This window comes from Microcebus murinus, chromosome 6 (genome assembly GCF_040939455.1).
Source record: "Microcebus murinus isolate Inina chromosome 6, M.murinus_Inina_mat1.0, whole genome shotgun sequence".
NCBI lineage: Eukaryota > Metazoa > Chordata > Mammalia > Primates > Cheirogaleidae > Microcebus > Microcebus murinus.
The window spans coordinates 566,351-588,767 of NC_134109.1; the positions used below are offsets into that span (position 1 = coordinate 566,351).

Consider the following 22,417-nt stretch of genomic DNA (forward strand, 5'->3'; position numbering starts at 1 on the left):
ATTGTTCCATTTTGTGCCAATCCATTTTCTTTATCTCTAGGCTTTTCTATCACAATTCCCTTTTCTCCATATTTTCCCTGAAAATGGAGGTTGTATATTCTGTTGTCTAAGAGGACACAGCCCCTCTTCCTGTAGCTCAGGGGAGTCCCAGGCTGTGCCCTGCAGGTCCTGGGAGAGATTGAAGAGACCTTCTCACTTGCCTTTGCAGGACATCCTGCTGTCTTATTTGATGGTCTCATTTGGGAAATGCAAGTACACATTAATTAGTCATCAAGTGCATAATAGCAGTTTGCTCACAACAGCATATTGATGTAGAACTGACCTTCAGCTCTCTGTAACTGAGTCCAAGCTCATACCACTTGCCACACGAGGGCTGATACATTGAAAGAAAGGAGTTGGGGCAAAGACAGTGACTTCATTTTGAAAGCCATTGATCTGGAAAGATCGAGGACTAGTGTCCTAAAGAAACATCTTAAGGTTGTATGGAATTTAGGATGTTTTCTATGCTAAGGGAAGGGGAGTAGAAGGGATTGGGGTCAAGGGATGATTGACAACCACAAACTCTGAGGTGACAGCAAGAGTCTGAGGAGGCTGTGAAAGTTTGTTGTTGTTTTTTAATTTCAGCATATGAATATATTATGGGAATACAAATGTTCAGGTGAAATATATTGCCCTTGCTCCAAGTGAGGCAGAGCTTCAAGTATGTCCATCCCCCAGATAGAGTGCCTTCTCCCATCAGGTGTGTGTACCCATCCCTCTTTCCTGCTCCCACCTTCCTGACACCCAGTGAATGTAACTACTATGTGTGCACTTAAGTGTTGATCAATCAATACCAATTTAATGGTGACTACATGTTGTGCTTGTTTTTCCATTCTTGGTATACCTCACTTAGTAGAATAGGCTCTAGCTCCATCCAGGACAATACAGAGGTGCTAGATCACCATTTTTTTTTTGTGGCTGAGTAGAACTCCATGGTATACATGTGCCACATTTTCTTAATCCACTCATATATTGATGGGCACTTAGATTGTTTTCACATGTTTGCAAATGTGAATTGCAATACTATGAACATTCTAGTGCAGATGTCTTTTTTTATCGAATATCCTTTGTTCTTTGGGTAGATGCCTGGTAACAGGATTGCTGGATCAAATAGTATTTCTACTTGTGTGTCTTTGAGGCAAATATTGCTTTCCACAGAGGTTGCACTAGTTTGCAGTCCCACCAGCAGTGCATGAGTGTTCCTGCCTCCCTGTATCTATGCCAACATTTATTGTTTTGGGACTTTTTGATAAAGGCTATTTTCACTGGAGATACGTAATATCTCATTGTGATTTTGATTTGCATTTTCCTGGTGATTACAAATGTTCAGCATTTTTTATATTTTTGTTAGCCATTAGTATATCTTCTTTTGAAAGTTTCTGTTCATGTCCTTTGCCCACTTTTTTTTTTGCATTTTTTTTTAATTTCGGCATATTATGGGGGTACAGATTTTAAGGTTTCAATAAATGCCCATTTCCCCCCTCCCCCCAAAAGTCTGAGTCTCCATCATGACCATCCCCCAGATGGGGCACATCTCACTCATTATGTATGTATATACCCGCCCCCCTCCCCCTTCCACTTGCCCAATACCCTATTACTGTAGTACCTATGTGTCCACTTAGGCGCTACTCAGTTAATACCAGTTTGCTGGAGAATATATCTGGTGCTTGTTTTTCCATTCTTGGGATACTTCACTTAGTAGTATGGGTTCCAGCTCTAACCAGGAAAATATAAGATGTGCTATATCACCATTGTTTCTTAGAGCTGAATAGTACTCCATGGTATACATATACCACATTTTATTAATCCATTCTTGGATTGATGGACACTTGGGCTGTTTCCACAGCCTTGCAATTATGAATTGTGCTGCTATAAACATTCGAGTGCAGGTGTCTTTTTTGTAGAGTGTCATTGGATCATTTGGGTAGATGCCCAGCAATGGGATTGCTGGATCAAATGGTAGATTCACTTGTATCGCTTTAAGGTATCTCCATATTGCTTTCCACAGAGGTTGAACTAGTTTGCAGTCCCACCAGCAGTTTAGGAGTGTTCCTCTCTCTCCGCAACCACGCCAGCATTTATTGTTTGGAGATTTTTTGATAAAGGCCATTCTCACTGGGGTTAAGTGATATCTCATTGTGGTTTTGATTTGCATTTCCCTGATGATTAGAGATGTTGAGCATTTCTTCATATGTTTGTTGGCCATTCTTCTGTCTTCTTTAGAAAAATTTATGTTCAAGTCCTTTGCCCACTTTTTAATGGGGTTATTTGATTTTTTTCTTCCTGATTTTCGTGAGTTCTAAGTATATTCTAGTTATCAGTCCCTTATCGGATGCATAGGATGCAAAAATCTTCTCCCATTCTGTAGGTTGTCTGTTTACTTTAATGACTATTTCTTTGGCTGTACAGAAGCTTTGTAGTTTGATCATGTCCCATTTATTTATTTTTGTTGCTGCTGTGATTGCCTTTGGGGACTTCTTCATAAACTCTTTGCCCAGGCCAATGTCTGGGAGAGTGTTTCCAACTTTTTCCTCTAGAGTTCTAATAGTTTCATACCTTAGGTTTAAGTCTGTTATCCAGCGTGAGTTGGTTTTTGTGAGAGGTGAAAGGTGTGGGTCCTGTTTTAGCCTTCTACAGGTGGCTATCCAGTTTTCCCAGCACCATTTATTGAAGAGGGATTCTTTTCCCCAGCGTATGTTTTTGTCTACTTTGTCAAAGATTAGATGGCTATATGAGGATGGTTTTAAATCAGGATTCTCACATCTGTTCCACTGGTCAATATTCCTATTTTTGTGCCAATACCATATTGTTTTAATTACTACAGCTTTGTAGTATAGTTTGATATCTGGCATATTAATGCCTTCCATTTTGTTTTTGTTGCCTAGAATTGCTCTTGATATTCGAGGTCTTCTTTGGTTCCATACAAAGCGTAAAATTATTTTTTCTATATCTGTGAAAAATGGTGATGGGATTTTAATAGGTATTGCATTGAATCTGTAGATCAGTTTGGGTAGTATAGACATTTTGATGATATTGAGTCTGCCGATCCACGAACATGGTATGGATTTCCATCTGTTTACATCCTATGCTATTTCCTTCCTCAGTGTTTCATAGTTCTCCCTGTAGAAGTCTTTTACGTCCTTGGTTAAGTATATTCCTAGGTACTTTAATTTCTTTGTTGCTATTGTGAAGGGATTTGAGTCTTTGATTTGGTTCTCAATTAGATTGTTGTTGGCGTATATGAATGCCTCTGATTTCTGTGTATTGATTTTGTATCCTGAGACTTTACTAAATTCATTGATCAGTTCCAGGATTTTCTTGGTTGAATCCTTGGGGTTTTCTAGATACAGTATCATATCATCAGCAAACAGTGAAAGTTTGATCTCTTCTGCCCCTATTTGGATACCTTTGATTCCATTTTCCTGTCTGATTGCTGTAGCCAAGACTTCCAGCACTATGTTGAACAGAAGTGGAGATAGTGGGCAGCCTTGTCTGGTTCCAGTTCTAAGTGGGAATGAGTTCAATTTTTCCCCATTCAGTATGATGTTGGCTATGGGTCTGTCGTATATGGCTTGTACCATTCTTAGGTATGTCCCTTCTATGCCTATTTTCTTAAGTGTTCGTATCATGAAAGGGTGTTGAATTTTGTCAAAAGCTTTTTCTGCTTCTATTGAAAGAATCATATGGTCTTTGTTTTTGCTTCTGTTTATGTGGTGAATTGCATTTATAGATTTACGTATGTTGAACCATCCCTGCATCCCTGGGATGAAGCCCACTTGGTCGTGGTGGATTATTTTTTTGATAAGTGTCTGGATTCGGTTAGCTAAGATTTTGTTGAGAATTTTTGCATCTATATTCATTAGGGATATTGGTCTGTAGTTTTCTTTTTTTGTTGCATCCTTTCCTGGTTTTGGTATCAGAGTAATATTCGCTTCATAAAAGTTGTCGGGGAGGTTTCCGTTCTTCTCGATGTTGTGGAATAGTTTCTGCAAGATAGGTACTAGTTCTTCTTTGTAAGTGTGGTAAAATTTAGGTGTGAAGCCATCTGGACCGGGACTTTTCTTTTTAGGGAGATTTTTAATTGCTGTTTCTATTTCAGCTGTAGAGATTGGTCTGTTCAGGGAATCTATTTCTTCCTGGTTGAGCCTAGGGAGGCTGTGTGTTTCTAGAAATTTGTCCATTTCCTCCACATTTTCCAGTTTGTGTGCATAAAGATTTTTGTAGTATTCATAAATTGTATCTTGTATCTCTTTGGGATCAGTTGTGATATCTCCTTTTTAGTTCCTGATGGAGCTTATTAGAGATTTCTCTTTTCTGCTTTTCGTTAGCTTAGCCAATGGTGTGTCAATTTTGTTTATTTTTTCAAAGAACCAACTTTTTGTTTTATTAATCTCCTGAATAGCTTCCCTGTTTTCAATTTCATTTAGTTCTGATTTGATCTTGTTGATTTCACTTCTTCTGCTGGGTTTGGGGTTGGTCTGTTCTTCTTTTTCCAGCTCTTTGAGTCGTTTCATTAGATTGTCTATTTGTGATCTTCTTGTCTTTTGGTTATAGGCATTTATGGAGATAAACTTTCCTCTCAGAATTGCTTTAGCTGTGTCCCAGAGGAGTTGATAACTTGTCTCTCCATTGTAGTTTTCTTCATATAACTTTTTTATTTCCGTCTTGATTTCTTCATTTACGAAGTAATCATTTAGTAGGAGGTTGTTTAATTTCCACGTTTTTGTGTAGAAATGTGAGTTTCTGTTAGGGTTGATTTCTACTTTTATTCCACTGTGATCTGAGAAGGTACATGGTATGATTTCTATTTTTTTAAATTTCTTGAGATTTTCTTTGTGTTCTAGGATATGATCAATCTTAGAGAATGTCCCGTGAGCCGATGAGAAGTACGTATATTCAGTGGATTTTGGGTAGAATGTTCTGTAGATGTCTGTCAGACCCAATTGTTCTAGAGTTTTGTTTAAGTCCATTATTTCTTTATTAATTTTCTGTTTGGAGGATCTGTCTCGTGCCGTCAGTGGGGTGTTGAAATCTCCGACGATTATGGAGTTGCTATTAATCCATTTGCTTAGCTCCAGTAAGGTTTGCTTTATGAATCTGGGTGCAGCTAAGTTGGGTGCATATATATTTAAAATTGTTATCTCTTCTTGTTGGACTGTGCCCTTCACCATTATATAATGACCCTCTTTGTCTTTTACTACATTTGTTGGTTTAAAAACTAAATTGTCTGAAATTAGAACTGCCACACCAGCCTTCTTTTGGCTTCTATTTGCTTGGAATATTGATCTCCACCCTTTTAATTTTAGTCTATATGCATCCTTGCATGTTAGATGTGTTTTCTGAAGACAGCATATACTTGGCCTGTATTTTCTTATCCATTCAGCCAGCCTATGTCTCTTGAGTGGAGAGTTTAAGCCATTCACATTTATTGAGAGAACTGATAGGTAAGGTAGATTACTGATCATTCTGTTGGGTTGGGTGTTGTTGCTATGATTTCTGTCTTGAGCCATTGTAATATCTGGCCTTTAATATCTTTGGCTTTTGGTTGTTTTTATATTCGTGGGTTATTATTATGATGTTCTGTGCGTAACGCTGTTTTAAGTACTTCTTGTAGGGCTGGTCTTGTCTTGGTGAATTCTCTGAGCCTTTGCTTGTCTGAGAATGTTTTTATTTCTCCTTCATATACGAAGCTTAGTTTTGCAGGGAATAATATTATAGGCTGGGCATTGTTTTGTTTCAAAAGAGTGAGAATGGGGCCCCAGTCTCTCCTTGCTTGTAAAGTCTCATTAGAGAAGTCTGATGTTATTCGAATTGGCTTTCCCTTGTATGTTACTTGCTTCTTTTGTCTTACAGCTCTTAGAAGGGCCTCTTTAGTTGATACTTTGGTCAGTCTGATGACTGCATATCGTGACGTCTTCCTGTTTGCATTGAGTCTCCCAGGGGTCTTCTGAGCTTCTTGAACTTGTATATCAAGATTTTGAGCAAGGCCTTGGAAATTTTCCTCTATTATATCTTCAAACAGCTTGTCCAACCCTTGACTGTTGTCTTCTTCCCCTTCTGGTAACCCTATGACCCTCACATTAGGTTTCTTCACATTATCCCACAGCTCTTGTAGGCTTTGCTCTTTTCGCTTGTTTCTCTGCTCTATTTCTGTGACTGATTTATTTAATTGGAGGGTGTTATCTTCAAGCTCTGAGATTCTTTCTTCTGTTTGATCTACCCTGTTCTTGAGACTTTCCACTGTATTTTGTATTTCCTTGAATTGGTTCTTCATTTCCAGGAGTTTGGTTAAACTTTTCTTCATTATGTCTATTTCTTTTTCCATATCCTGGAGGCTTTTTGTGGTTTCTTTGTGTTGTTTATTGAGTTGTTGTTGCAGCTCGGTTTGTGTTCTTATGATCCACATACGAAATTCCTCTTCTGTCATATTGGTTGCCTGATTTTGGTTTGTGTCCGTTTCTAGGGGGCTGGTGCTCCTCTTTGGGGGTGTGTTTTCCGTTTGGTTCTTCATATTTCCTGAGTTCTTTCGCTGATTTCTTCCCATGTCGATCAGTTGTTGTTTCTTTCCTTTAGGTTATTGTTTGGGTATTCACACACCTTGTTTAGTTTCTGAGGCCTTATGTGGTGTCTGTGGGTGAGATTGGACCACTCCCTCTATATTGAGTCAGTGGGTGCCATGGAAAGGCTGTGCAAGATGCCGTCCCTGTCAGTAGGTGGCGTTTTCTTGGAGGAACAGGCTATGCTATTGATTTTGTGTCCTGTTATCAGCTCTTGTTCTGGGCAGAGCTGGGTTGGGTAAGCCTGCCCTCAGGCAGTTAGCAGGGTTCAAAGTTCTGAACACTGCTTCCAGGAAAAGCTGTCAGGGCAGGGCTGGAATGGTCCCGCTCAGCCAGAAAGTCTGGGTGTGGGGGTGGGGCTGTCTGAGACCTGCAGTCTGGAGCGTGCCTCACTTCTTTCCACCCTCCCCAACTCTGCAGCTACTCCTGGGCCTCTGCCAGCATGCCAAACCACAAGCCACCAGGCCTTCCCGGACTGTGATGCCGGCGGGGAAGTTCCCTGTACAGGAACGCCACCTGGGTTGGGCACACAGCCTCCTCCTGGGAGGAGGGTTTCCCTCTAGGATGCTGACTCGCCCCTGGAGGCACACACACCTCAGTAGGCTGTTCACGTATAACCTTTCTGTGCCCCGGGCAATGCTAGCCCTTGGTGCAGGGGATCTTGTCTGCAGGTCGGACCTCTGGGTCCCAGAGTTCAAATTGTATCCCCACCAGGGAGGGGATTTCCGGTCCCAATTCACCCACAGGGAGCTCAAGCTTGGTCTATGTCTCTCAGCCTCTGAGTCGGCACCTTTCTCCTGGGAACACCGTGCCAGCAGCACCTGGGAGAGCTGGCAGGTAGGGAGCTCACAGTCTGAGTTCCCCTTAGTCAGCTGTAGGGTCCCAAAATGGAAGGTCCCATTCCCTGGAGGTGCATCTGGCTGGTGGCTGTATTGTCTCTCTGGGCAGCCCCAGGTAGGGTCGGCGGAGGGGAGGAAGAGGCAATATGGTGCCTGCCGCGTGGCTCAGGTCTGTGCACACGGAGGTGCCAGGAGGAAGTTGGGAACCTGGTGCCATGTCTGCTTCAGGATTACCGCTGGATGGCGGTGGCTGTCTCTAGGCTGGTGTCCGCAGGTCTCTCCACCGGCTGGGGAGCCCACCAGCAGTCCCAAATGCAGGGGAGGGGAAACAGCAAATCCACCTACCCTTGCCGCTGGTCTCCGGGCTGCTCCAGTGGTCTCAGCCTCCAGTTCTCCTCCACAGCCTCCTCCCGTGGAGTCTCCCGGGATCTCAGGTACTCCTCCTTCCAGCCCTCGTCCCCTGTATGCTCGTCTTTTTGCTTCTTTTTTTCTAATTTCTGCTAGAATCTGTCTTTTCTGCAGAGACACTCTGTCTGGCAGTGTTTCTCGTCTGCCATCTTGCTCCACTGACCTCATTATGACTTTTTTGATATCCATTTATTATAACCCATAATTTTGTAAGTTAGTCAGAATTCTGGGATTGGTGCTTGGCATTGACTTATTATTTCATATTATGTATTTTTCTCTCTGTATATGTGCACACCTTATGTTTCTAGGCCTGTACTGTGGAAGTTTTTGTGGCTCTAGTCAGATTTGCATTTGGAATGTATTATTGAAGTGGCTCCAAGTGTTGAAGGTTTTCTGTGCTATGAGCACAAAAGAGTTTAGACACCTCCACTGATACATCATATGTGCTTCCTGTCTGGCTTTCTGTTTACACTCCCTGTTCTGAGACAATCTATTTCAGCTTTCCCAGGTTAGTCTCAATTTGCATTTACCTGATAATGGTTGATGTGGTAGAAGAGGTGGCCTTGAGGTGGCCCTCTTTGACTTCCTCCCTGACACAGGTTCCTAGGCAGGCATCATGCCCTTGGTCTGCACTATGCCCTTGGGTGTTGCCCTGTCCGTCCACAAGAGCCGATGCTACCCTCGTACCCTCTCATTGCCTTTCTTTCCCTGGTTCTTTTCCCAGTTCTCCCAAAGCCCGGACACTTATCCATCAGCCTCTTCAACTTCCACATTTGCTGCCTGTCCCTGAAGATCAAGCCTTTGTTCCTGTGATGGAGATATTTCTGAGCATAACTTCAATGGTGACATCTCTCCCACTCCTATTTCCTGTGAGGTTTCCCAGTGGGCCTAGGACACTGATTTCTGCCTCTTGTCCTTACAAGGATAATTGAATAGATCCGTAGGAGACAGAGGAGGTGGGTCTGAATGCATTTCAGAAACGTGTTCTCCCTCTCTCTCAGACAGAACCATCTGTTGGGTGCCACCTTATGATGTGTCCCCAATCCTGGAGGAAGAAATTTCAGGGGGAATAGAATAGGAATTCCCCAATTATGTGACCACTGGAAAATTTAAACTGTTATCTCCATATTAAATCCAGCTTCAAGTGATTCAATATCTATGTCCAATATAGTATTGTGCTAGCCCACATGCCATCTGGTGGACTGTGCCTATGAGCTACTGCTCTGGTCCTGTTTCTCCCTGCAAGTACTGCTCTCTGTAGATTTCAGGCTTGCTGTTGGTAATACAACTTCTGCTATTTGAAATATTAAATAAAATTTTCTAATCTACAGCTTCTACAGTCATGCTTTATAGATGGTGATGATGTTACTATTGTTTGGGTTGATGTAAGATTGATGGTAAGGTTGATTTTTCTCAGTTGCCTCCTTCTCCTAGATGAAGAGAAGCTTTATCCTTAATAGCAAAAAATTGGAAACAATCAAAATATTAACCAGCAGCTTAATAAATAAGCATATTTAAATGATTCATTAGAACACTACCCATATTTAATAAGAACTAATGTCTCACACACACTACAATGTGGTTGCATCCACAAGTATGTACAGGGAGTAAATAAGCAAAAAATCACACTTCTTCATGATTTCACTTTTATAAATTCTGGAAAGTGAAAACTAACATAAAGTAACATAAACTATATGAGCAGTTGCCTGTATAACTGGCAGGAGATGGAAAGGGAAAGAATGTAGAAATTTTAAAAGAAAAAGAATATTGTGGAATTTATTTCTTGATATCAGGAATATGGTGTTGGTACTGTCAGCATCTTTCATTTGCACACTTTAACCATGTCAAGGCCACTGTTTATCAACTATGCCTCACTGGAGTTAATATGAACAGTTAAATAGATTAGTTGGTAGAAACAGCTTGATGGAGAAATAGATAAAAATAAGTAAAACTTTAGGTACTTGGAAATGGATCTGCATTGACATTATCTTTCAAATTTTGTATATATTATATAATGAAGGAAAAAAATTTCCTTTACATTCTTATCAAGAATCAAAATTCTAGAAACCACCATAGGCATGTCCAGCTCTCGTCCGAGGTGGGTTCCAAGGACAGGACTATAGGTCAGACACTAAGATTCATTCTTCTATGATATGTGTTCCTGGACATATGACAAAACCTCTGTATGCTTCTTGGGTAATTTTACATGTGTAAAATGCATGGAAATTTGATATCTGCAACTCATCGTTAATGGTGCTTGTAAATTAGATAAACCAACAGAAGTTAATAGTAATCACTGTGCCATCACACAGTTTTTCTCTGGGCCCTGTCCTCATTCAGAGATCCAGCCCAGAGCTTACTATATATCAAGGGACATGCAAATAGGGCTCTCCCTCTGCTGATGAAAACCAGCCCAGTCCTCAACCTGCAGCTCTGGGAAAGGAGCCCCAGCCCTGGCATTCCCAGGTGTCCCAATTCCATGATCAGGACTAAACACAGACACTCACCAAGGAGTCTGCGCTGTGCTTGGTTTTCCTGGTTGCTCTGTTAACAGGTAATTCATGGAGAACTAGATACAGTGGGTGTGTGAGTGGATATGAGTGAGAGAAACAGTGGGTGTGTGTCAGGCAGTTTCTGACCAGTATGTGTCTGTGTTTGCAGGTGTCCAGTGTGAGGTGCAGCTGGTGGAGTCTGGGGGAGGTCTGGTCCAGCCTGGGGGGTCCCTGAGACTCTCCTGTGCAGCCTCGGGATTCACTTTTGATGACTATGCCATGGAGTGGGTCCGCCAGACTCCAGCGAAGGGGCTGGAGTGGGTCTCTCATATTAGCTGGAACGGTGCTAGCACATACTACGCAGACGTCATGAAGGGCCGGTTCACCATCTGCAGAGACAACAGCAATAACATGCTGTATCTACAAATGGACAGTCTGAGAGCTGAGGACATGGCCATGTACTACTGAGCAAGAGACACAGTGAGGGGTGCCATTGTGAGCCCAGACACAAACCTTCTGTGGGGTCTCATAGGGCCACTAGGGGGCAGGCAGGACACAGGAAGCAGAGTAGGCCCAGGGCAAGTGTAGATGGAGGTTAATGTCAGGTGCACAGGAGGTTAAGGTCAGCTTTCCAGGGAAAACCTAAGTCTCCCTCTGTATCTTACAGTTTCTCCTGGAAGCCTGTCTATATTTAAAATTCTGTGCCTACCAATGATGTCTGTGAACTTGAAAAGATTCTTATATGAGGATAAATCATTCTCATATGCCACCAAATTATTTACCATTCATGCAGGCAGAAGAATGCACAGGAGTCAGGTGAGGTTGTCGAAACTGTCTGCCCAGGATGCAATGTGACATTCATTGCAAGTGGGGAGGTTAGTGGAACTTCCTGACTACACTGCAGTCAAAGCAAAATGTAGCAGAACCATCCATGCCTGTGTGAGCCTAAGTTGCCCTTAATAGGACCACTGGGTCTCCCAGCCATGACTGTTACTTAGGGTTCTGCCAGGATGTGTCATCACCTGGAAGGGGTCCCCACAGGATGTGAGTCTTTAGCACACACCAGGGGGTGGATGGTGGAGAGTGGCAGCTGGGTGCCTGGTCCTGGACCACCCATAGGTGGAGGCAGAGAGGTAAATCCTCAGGGTGCACACGCTGCTCATAGATTTCCATAAAAGATAATACGGTTCTACATGAGCCTCTCCGATGATATATAAAAAGAAGCATTTAGTCTGCAAACAATTATAATTTCCATGTTTGCCACCTCTTCCTTAAATTTCTCCTGGCTCAGTGTTTCCCTTCACATGAAGAATTGTTATCTGTAGTGTGACCAACTGGGTCCCACATCCAGTGGTTTCTGTCCATGTGCAGAGATCTCGAGTAATTCGGTCATTTCGAGACACAAGCCCTCCCCTCACCCAGAGAGAGAGCAGAGATCTCCCTGACTGCCGAGTCTGAGGAGGAGCTGGCCCTGCAGGCTGCAGAGTCTGCAGAGACCCCAGTACAGCTTTGTGTGGTCAGACACTTCCTGCATGGAGGGAGCTCAGCATCCACACTTCAGTGGAAGTGGCTCAAGTGTAATTGTGGGATAAAGAATGAGGATAATTGGATTTTATTCTGAATATTTCCCTTATACATGATAGGGTGATAATTGAATTCGTCTTACTCTGATTTTTTTTTTTTATTTCTTATATGGTCAGATGTTTGGGGAGTATAAACTGTTGCCATATATTTGCACAAATCTAGCCTCAGAGTCTCCTGAATTCTTCTAGGATACTCAGAGATTGAACAAACTTGGATTTTTCATTCTTACCAAGATGTGAGTGTTTGAAAATTTCATCGTGTTTCCCAGAAGCCTGTGGACATCAAAAACATCACTTCTCAGTGCACGTCCTTCGTGCTGAGACGAGGAACCTACCTCTGACCTGGAAGACTGAGACAACCTTGACCACTGTCAGGACCATCATCTGTCCTTTCTTTTGTAATCTGGTGGTATCAGTCTTAATGTTTTTACTTTCTGAATTTATTTATTTGAGTAGTGTCTCCTTTTCCCCTAGTTAGTCTATCTGAGTGTTGGTCATTTTCATGTTTCAATAGTAGGAAAAACCAGTGGTTTGTTGATATTTCTACTCTTTTAGTTCTTATGTCATTTATTTCTCTCATTGGCCTTAAAGGATCATGAATACATTAATGAGAAATAGATTCAGCTGTTGCTTCTAACCCCACATTCTTCTCAGACTCAGCAAAGCATGGAAGTGGGTCTTTGGAGTGGACTAAAGAGTTGATGTGGCTCCCACTACATGACTAGGATGAGACTCTCAGCTGTGGCAGGAGCATAGGGAGTGTGGTGTGAGGTAAGGGAGGCTGTGACGTCCAGGTTTTTCTCTCCCAGAAACACCTCTCTTCTCCTTCCTCACTCTCACATTCGGTCATAACCATCAGGTTTGGGAATCAATTAATCTGTCTTTGATGTAGGAATGGAGGTCCAGGAAGGAGACTTGTCAAACCTTCATTCTGCAGATGCTCTATTGGAGAATGTGCTTGTTTCTTTCCCTCTGTCCTAAGTCTACAACATAATAACTCCCCCATTCCACTGCACCCCACATGGACTCTTCATGGCCTCTTCCCCCTCTCTGCAATGTGGCACCTGCTGCGTTGGCTTCTGGAGAACACACCTGCCCTGCCTTACCCCATGCCCCAGGTCTGCCCTATAGTCCCTGCACAGGTTCACAACATCACTTTCATTCCATGTTGCACCAACATGGTTTCTGATCTTAAATCCCTCTTCACTCTCTCTTTTATTCTGAGTCATGACTTTCATTCTAACAACCCTTTTTCATCTCAGCTGTACTGATGCACGGGAAAGAGTTTACTTAGCAGGCATGGGCTGTTCAAACCATGTCCATTTCTGAGAAATTCCATTCTGGGGACCCACTCATTGTCAGCTCATGAGAGATCAGTTCTGATCCCTTGGCATATTGCTCCAGATAATAGCATTTTTAAACCAACATTATTAAGGTGTGCTTTCCACGTAATTACAATATTCAACTTCCATACTGAATGAGTTTGGGTGTATGCATACACCTAACCAACAGCAGGACATAAATATATCCATCACCTCCCAAGATTTCCTCCCATACCCTCTAACATTATTAGGTTATTGTTATCATTTATTTTGTTTTTATACTTGTTTGTGTGTCGGATGAATACACTACAGTACTTGATCACATAGTGTTTATGGTGAATGCCAGTTCATGCCCCAGGGGCTGGTGTTGACCAGTGAAGGTCAGCTATGCAGGTGCTGTGACACCTGGGAGTGACCCAGTGAGCAGCACAGGGCACCAAGGCTCAGGTGAGCTTCCCTGAGGACAACTGTCATGGCCTGTTTACAGGATGGAGGATGAACACAGAACATAAAACACAAACGTGCAGAACACAAAGAGAAACACAGACACACATACAGACAGTTGACTCGAGTAGTAATATACCTGGTCTGTTTTATTTTTATATTCTAAAATATCAAAGTTAGTTCCTTGTATGTAACCACCCAGGTGTGGCAGAGATAGCCATAAATTCCAGAAAGTGTAGCCTTAGGGAAGCAGATATCCCCTGACTCAGAATTTCAAGGTGGTTGCTCTAGGCACGAGGCATAGATAAAGGACCGAGATTAGCAAGGATGGCCAAGGTGAGCCACAGGGGACATTTCTCATCCCCAGTTTCTTTTAGGGTGACCCCCTAAGATCTTCCGCTGAACCCCGGCATCTGTGCATGGCTTAGGTCATCCCTCCCTTGAGGGGTCTTACCCATCATTGACTAACCAGCCATCTTATGAGGTGTTTACCGTGCGGCCTCCAGACCCCCAATGCCATGGGGCAGGGTTACTCTTGCTAGTTGTCACTCAGGTCCTTTGTTATGCCTCTAGGCAACACCTTTGTTTATCACAGGGAGCCTGTCCAGAACACATTACTTTCAAACACTCTGGGCAGAACACGTACATTACTCACTAACTTTAATTCTTAAACTAGGAAAATATATGTCAGTCCCCCACAACAACCCCTAACATATGTCATCAGACATCACTACTGGGAGAATTGAAGGTGGACAAAAGACTAAACTGGAAGAGCACACCCGGGCACTTGCATCTATTTGCTCTGGGAGTTAACCCCTGTGCCTTTGCTGATTTTAATTCATATACTTTTCTGTAATAAACTGACCAAGAGTATATTATCTCATTCTAAGACCTGTATTTATATTAGAGGATTAGGGTGATTTTGGAAGACTCAATATAATTACAGCAGAAGTGGATTTGCCAGAAGAACCCTGCCTTGTTGACACATGGATAAAGCATTGCTTAGCAAATCAAAGGATGACAAGCTGGGGGGGGGGGTTTGAACCTTTGATGCCTGGATGCTCACACAGTCACATGGTGTGAGGCAACACATCCACTCCAATAAGTGGTGGGAGATAAAAATTATCAATGGAGGGTGTGAAAGGTAGATCAACACTGTAGGAGTTCATATCACTAATACTAAGGCAATGTAGAGATAATCAGAAATAATCTAAATATACAATCTGTATATGTATAAATAAAAATTGAAATGAACCCAATAAACTTGCTGTCAATCTAGGGTCTGTACACACTCAGCTGTGGCTACAAAGCTCAGATTCACCATCAAGATGACAATTGTCTTGGAGCAAACTACTATGGCCCACAGTGTCACAGAAGGTTGTCCATGTGTATGACAGGGGAGGGAAAACCATTAAAATACTTAACCCAGGGAGTAGCATGAAAGAGTTGCATCATTTTGTGACATGATTTAAGTCATTAATTGATCTCATCAGGTTCCTGAGCAATATTTACTTAGGGACTGCAGAAGTGACAAGCATAGCAGAATCTCCTTGGCTTTGTGCCCCACATGACTGAGGAGCCATTGGTGTGGACTGACATCTTACAATAGGGCCATTATGGCTGGGTGCTGGCGGTCCTAACACATAACACATTGTTCCTGGTGGGATAACTAACCTGGTACAGGAGATAACAGACTCTTTACCCTGCAAGGTAAGTTCCTTCCTTTGAAGAGCAAAGCGAACTCTCCAGAGGAACTGATGCAGTGTACCCAAGAACTGCTGATGTGGCTTTATAGAGCTAGGCTTTGCATCACATGTTATGAATCTTGCCTAGGCCAGGGGAGAAGGTTGGGACAAAATGAGGTGCTTTTGGTTCTGCACTCCAGATACCCTGACTGTGCAAGGTCAGGGAAATACCTTAGAAGTTGTGTATGTCTTTCTTCCCACTCTAAGTTCTTTTTGGATGTCAGAGGTACTAAGGAAAGAGGGTGGATACAAAGAAGAAGGGAACACATGCAGGGGAGAAGAAAGGAACTCATCCCAGCAAGGTGGGAGTCCTTTCATGGTAACTAAGGAAAGAGGCAGCTGAAGAGGACAGTGATGGGTCAACACAAATGTGTAATTCAGCACCACAAGATGTTGAGTGGAGGAATGGTGATCCCTCCAAGTCTGCTGACATTCAGAAAGCTAAACACATGTTCCCTGTTCATACAAGTTTGCAGGAATGTGGAAATGCAGGAGACAAGATGATTTTAGTAATTTGTCGTGAATGTCATGGGTATCGGTCTGGCAAATCAACAAAGTGAGGATGGTTGGACAGCTGGAGCAACTGTCCTCACCTCAGATGGGTGCCCAGGCCCCATTCATGCTCATGTGCAAAATCCCAGTTGGTGAAGAAGAGTGACAGTTCTTGTTATGTGGCATTTATGCATGAACTCCTCAATTCATAGTCCTTTGACGCTTCATTCTATAAGTTGTTTTTGTTTTCTCCCAGATATGTGACTCTATTTAGATTCTGACAACCTCCACCACAGGGTCACAGGGAAGGGTCCGTGAGAGGGAACCCTGGACCAAAGTCCTGTGGGCACCTGGACCACAGTGTTTGGGTAGTTTGGGGAAATTATTGGGACATTTTCCAGCCTCTCCCAGGAGGTTCAGTTCATCCTCTTGCTTCCCTAGTGGTGATGAGCTATGCACCCTGTGGGGCAGGTCAGATGCAAACTCAAGTAGGGAACATCCCAGTTAAACCCACTGCATAGTGGGCCTCCCTCAGCACCCTGCTGGGGCCCTCACGGCCACCCTTTCTGTCCTCAAGGATGGGGTCTGCCACTATCCTTGCCCGCTTCTGGCTGTACCTGAAGGTGATTGCAAGCTCAGGGATTGGGTCCTACAGGGAGTGGGCTTACCAGACCCCTAATCTGAGTCCTGCATCTCCCACACAGGTGTCTCCACTCAGGTGCAGCAAGTGCAGTCTGGGCAGAGGTGTAAATGGCTGGGGAGTTTCTGACAATCTCCTATAAGGCATCTGGACACAGCTGTTAGCTACCACATCAGCTGACTGTGCCAGATGCCTGGGAAGGACCTGGAGTGTGTGGGGACGATCTGCTCTAGTGACTCAGATACCCACTACTGCTCGTCCACCCAAGGACATGTCACCATCTCCACAGACAACTCCATGAGGACTGCATAGCTGCAGTGGAGCAGCCTGAATGCCTTGGATGTGGACGTGTGCTGCTGTGGGATGTACAGGGGATATCAATGGAGCTCAGGAGCAAACGTCCCCACAGGGGTGCCAGGACCCACTGTGCTCAGTCATCCCAGGGCACGGGGGGGTGGTTGATAAGGGCTGGTTTCCTGTAGAGGTCACGGCTTCTTCTCCACATAACAATTTTCTCTGGGGAAATTCTCTGAGTTCACAATTCTGTGCCTCCCTCAGTGTCTGCATTAGATGTGTCTGCGGTAATGAAAGAAAATATTCTCACCTGCTCAAAAGGCAGAGCTTGGCTTCCAGTCACTTTCTCCTGTCCCAAATGTACATTAATTATCAACACTTTTGAATAAGTCTGAAAAGTGGTGACAGATTTTCTCTTGCACAACACAATGCAGCACAGCACATGGGAGCCAGCAAGCAGAACACAGGGCCCATGGGACATCATGGGCAGAAAGTTCATCCCCAATCTGGACACCAGAAAGAGGCTCATTTCCCAGCGCATGAGCAGATGTGGAGGGAAACTGAGGTTTCCTATAAGACCCTGGAATTTTCTGTCTCTGCCTGTCACTCTTCTTCCTCAGGAGTCCAGGATTTTTTCCTTGTAATGCCATGGCTTCATTCATCTGTAATGGCATGGTTTAGGACCTGAATTCTGTTCAAAATTAACCTTTAATTGTTTTCACTTTTCTGCTATGCACAAACTTGCAGTAAATATTTGAAGTATGAAATAGACAAACCGCTATCCACAACATAGTGCCATTGTTGGCTTTCTGTTTCCCACACTGTGTTGGTCATTCAGGAGAAAACACTTCGCTGGAGAGACAACTATGTATGTTCTGGGGGTTTGTTTAGCCCCTGTCTTTCACCTGCCTTGTGTTGAGAAGAACCTTCATTTCAGTGTTTTCTCCCATCCACCTGAATACTGGTAGTCCACCCTGAGATGGTTCCTCTTCCTTACTGTTCTATCAAAGCTCCTGGTCTCCTGGACATCCACACCACAGGACAGCAGGTCCCTTTGTCTCTTCTCATGCTTTGTGAATCAGCTCCTTCTTCTCATTCTCACTGAAGACTGATGTGTTTCTGCAGCTGACCGTGCTCCTGACAACACCCTGGGTCGATGGCAGCACCCCACCTCTGACTCTTGTCTCTTGAGTGGAGGAATAACACTTCTCCATACAGCTGTTTCTCCTGGTGTGGCAGAGTGAATACCATCTGCTCTCCCTGGGGTTGCATGGCAGGGGCTGGTCAGGGGCTCATAACTGTGCACCTACATCCTGTGGATAGACTTGGTTTCATCCTGTCAGCCAGATGCAGGGTTTCTGCCAAGGTGAGAGGTTGGACCAAGGGCCAAGCCTCAGTGTCTCCTGCAGCCTTGGTTGTGAGAACTCTCAGTAAGCCCCCGCTTAGAAAGGTTGTTATTGTCATGGTATGTAAACCAACACAGAGCTTAGAACTCAATAACATTGTACCTTCCAATTCAATGTTTGTCACGGATGCAATTTTCATTCATTTTTTTTTAAAAAAATAGATGTGTTTAAATATACTTGTTTATTGGCATCAGAATAGATGGACAACACATAGAAGAATAAGTATTGGAATGACCATCTCATGCTATAAATAGAACTGAATTTAATTCAGTTAATTAAAGTAATAACATAGAAGCAATGGGTGCTTGTGAGTGGACACAGTGTTAGTTTTTGCATATGCACAAGTATTTATCAGCAGCAGGGGTTTATGTTTGGTTTCTCCTGCAAGGAATTGTTCTTACATTCTTGGATCTGTGATTTTATATCTGTCATTCATTTTAGAATATGTGTGACTATTTTTCCTTCAATACATTTTTCCATATCTGGTCTTTTACTTCTACCTTTGGGATTCCAATCACATTTATATGACACTATTAGGTACTAATATTGTTTTGTCTTCATGATTATTTTCCTTTGCATTTTGCTGGTGTAGTTCCTTGCACCTATTTTCCATGATTTCTTTCTTTCTTTTTGTATTTATTTTTATTTTTTTATTCATATTATGGGGGTAAAAATATTGTTAGGGTTACATATCTTGCCCCTGCCCCCCACCCCACTATGCCAGAGCTTCTAGCGTGTCCAGCCTCCAGGTGGTGTGCACTGAACCCACTGTGTAAGTACATACTCTTCCCCTCCTCCCCCTTCCACCTGCCCAGTTCCCGATTATTTTTCCAGAGATTTTGATTTTTTTCCCAAAAATTTTGGTTACAATGTATATCTTTACATCTCCCTAAAAAGGGATAGAGGTAATTCCTTCCCCCTCCACAATGCTCACCACTTCCTTAAGCAGTGGGTCTCTCCCCGCAAATCCCTGTTGAACACTACCATTTTTTGAGCACCACAAGCATTCTTAACAGATCAAAAAAAATAATTCTTCGCTTTGTATGGAACCAGAGAAAACCACGTATAGCCAAAACAATATTAAGTAAAAAGAACAAACTGGGAGGCATCAGTCTTCCTGACTTCAAACTGTACTATAAAGCAATAATAGTTAAATCTGCCTGGTACCAACCCAAGAACAGAAGCATCAATATCTGGAATAGATCTGAGATTCCAGAGATGAAACCATTTGTATACAGTGACCTAATCTTTGATAAAGTAGACAAAAATATACTTTGGGGAAAAGATTCTCTCTTCAATAAATGGTGCTGGGAAAACTGGTTAGCAGCATGCAGAAGAGCGAATCAGGATCCCAACCTCTCACCTCTCACAAAAATTCACTCAAGATGGATAACAGATCTAAACCTAAGGCATGAAACTTTAAGAATCCTAGAAGAAGATGTTGGGAAAACCCTATCAGATACTGGTCTAGGCAAAGAATTCATGATTTCTTTCAAAAAAGGAGACAACCCAGCTGGTTTGTTTGTCCAAGGCCTATTTGTACTGAATTCTGTCTGAATACCAAATGCCTTTCCAATTCACTCTTCCTTACAATCCACATTTTTCTACCTAAGTTAATTACCTTGTTTTCTAGTATAATTATGTTCCCTTAAATATTTTAACACATTAATAATACATACTGCCTTTGCATTTCCAATTAAGATAGTTGTAATATATCTCATGTACAAACCTCATTGTCATAATTACTCCATTATGGATTTGGGTTTCAATTTGGGACACTCTATAATTTTTTCTGACTGCCAGACATGATTGTTTTACTTTTGCCATTGACTTATTATTTCATTTCATGTACTTTTTCTCCTGGATATATCCACATCTCACATTTCCCAGGACTGTACTGTGCAAGTTTGCGTGACTCTAGTCAGACTTGTATTTGAAATTTATTGTTGAAGTGGCTCCAAGTTTTGAAGGTTTCCTGTGCTATGGGCACAAAAGGGTTTAGATACCTTCACTGATACATAGTATGTGCTTCCTGCTTGACTTTCTGGTAACATCCCATGTTGTAGAGACAATCTGTTTCTACTTGTCCAGGTTAGTCTAGATTTTGCATTTACCTGACACTTGTTGAGTGATGATAGAGGTTGACCTAAAGAGGCCTTCTCTGTCTTCCTCCCTGAGCCAGGTTCCTCAGAAGGCATCATGCCCCTTGGTCTGCACTGTGACCTTGCATGTTGTCCTGTCCCACCAAAGAGGTGATGCTGCCCTGCTACCCTTCTAAATGTCTTTCTTTTCCTGGTTCTTGTCTCCCACAGCATGGGCAGTTTTCCATCAGCCCCTACAGCTTCCAGATTTGCTCCCTGTCCCTGACAATACAGCCTTTGTTCCCATGATAAAGTAGAGAAGTGTTTCTGGCATAACTTAAGTGGTGACATCTCTTCCAATCCCATTTCCTCCCAGGTTTCCTAGTGGCTAGGGCACTGATTTCTGCCTCTTATCCCCAGAATGGTAATTCTATAGATCTGTAGAGGAAAGGAGGGGAGGGTCTGCATGCATTTCAGAAACCTGTTCTCCCTCCCTCGCAGACAGAACCATCAGTGAGGGCACCACCTTACCATGTCTCCCCAATCCTGGAGGAAGTGACCTAAAGGAAACAGAAAAGGAATTTCCAAAACATGTGACCACTATAAAATTTGAACTGTAATCCCTTTACTAAATCCAGCTTCCATCAATCCAATGTCTATGTCCAGCATAGTCTTGTCCTAGCCAACATGCCATCTAGTGGAATGTGCTTATAAGCTAATCCTCTGGTCCTGGTTCTCCCTTCAAGTACTGGTCTCTCTGTAGATTTCAGGTTTGCTGTTTTTCAAATAACTTCAATTACCTGAAATATTAAATAAAATGTGCTCATCTTCAGCTTCTACAGTCATGCTTTATATATGGTGATGATGTTGCTATTGTTTTGGTTGATGTAGAAGAAGAGATTTTTTTATCAGCTGCCTCCTTCTTCCAGGTGAAGAGAAACTTTATCCATAATAGTAATGAATTGGAAGCAATCACAACATTAACCAGTTGCTTAATACACAAGTATTTTTTGTAAATGATCCATTAGAACACTACCCATCAATGACAGTTTCATGCACACTGCAGCGTGGCTGCATCCACACTATGCACTGTGAGTAAAATAAGCAAAAAATCACCTGCTACATAATTCCACTATTATAAATTCTAGAAAGTGCAAGCTGAAGTAATATAAACTACATTGACAGTTGTCTGAGTAAATGGAGGGAGGGGGAAGGAGAAATGAGGAGAAATTTTAGAAGGACCAGTGTAAACACTGAGGGAACTCAATATCCACAATATCCCAGACAGGGCGACGCTGCTGTCAGCATCTTTCAGTTGTGGAATTTCACTATGTTAAGGCCACTGTATACCAGCTATGCCTCATTAAAGTTTAAATATGTACATTTAGTAGATTATTTGTTGAGGAAGACATGGTGAACAAATAGAAAAAAATTCAGAATTTAGGTACTTTAAAATATAGCTGCATTCAGCTTGTCTATTCTAGGTTTTTACTTTTTTTAAGAAAAAAAATAGAGGCAAGTAATTTGCTTTACACTCTTATTCTGGAATTGGGGTTCTAGAAACCACCCTGTGAATGTCCAGCTCTGCTCTGCAGTGGGTTCCAAGGATGTCATCATAGAACAGACATTAAAAAGAATTCTTCCAAGGTATGTGTTCCTGGGCATATCTCACATCTTCTATATGTGTCTGTGGTTAATTCCACATTTGTAAAATATGTGGAAACATTACATCTGCAGCACACAGGTTGTATGTGTTTCTAAATTACATAAGTGAACAGGACATAATTATTTATCACATTAAAGTCTCACAGTTTTTCTCTGGGCTCTCACCTCCCTCAGGCTTCCCCAACCAGAGCTTGCTATATAGCAGGGCACATGCAAATAGGGCCCTCCCTCTGATGATGAAAACCAGCCCAGCCCTCACCCTACAGCTCTGGGAGAGGAACTCCAGCCCCAGCATTCCCAGGTGTCCCCATTCGTTGATCAGGACTGAACACAGAGACTCACCATGGAGTCTCGGCTGAGCTGGGTTTTCCTCCTTGCACTGTTACAAGGTAATTCATGGAGAAGTATAG

At 42.7% G+C, this 22,417-nt stretch overlaps 1 protein-coding gene across 1 annotated transcript in view; it reads left to right on the forward strand.

Moving 5' to 3' along the window:
* Positions 1–22,417, forward strand: part of LOC142871424 (uncharacterized) — a gene marked incomplete at its 5' end in the record, with an annotated part of 33,854 nt that overhangs the window by 9,821 nt on the left and 1,616 nt on the right. The window lies entirely within an intron of this gene.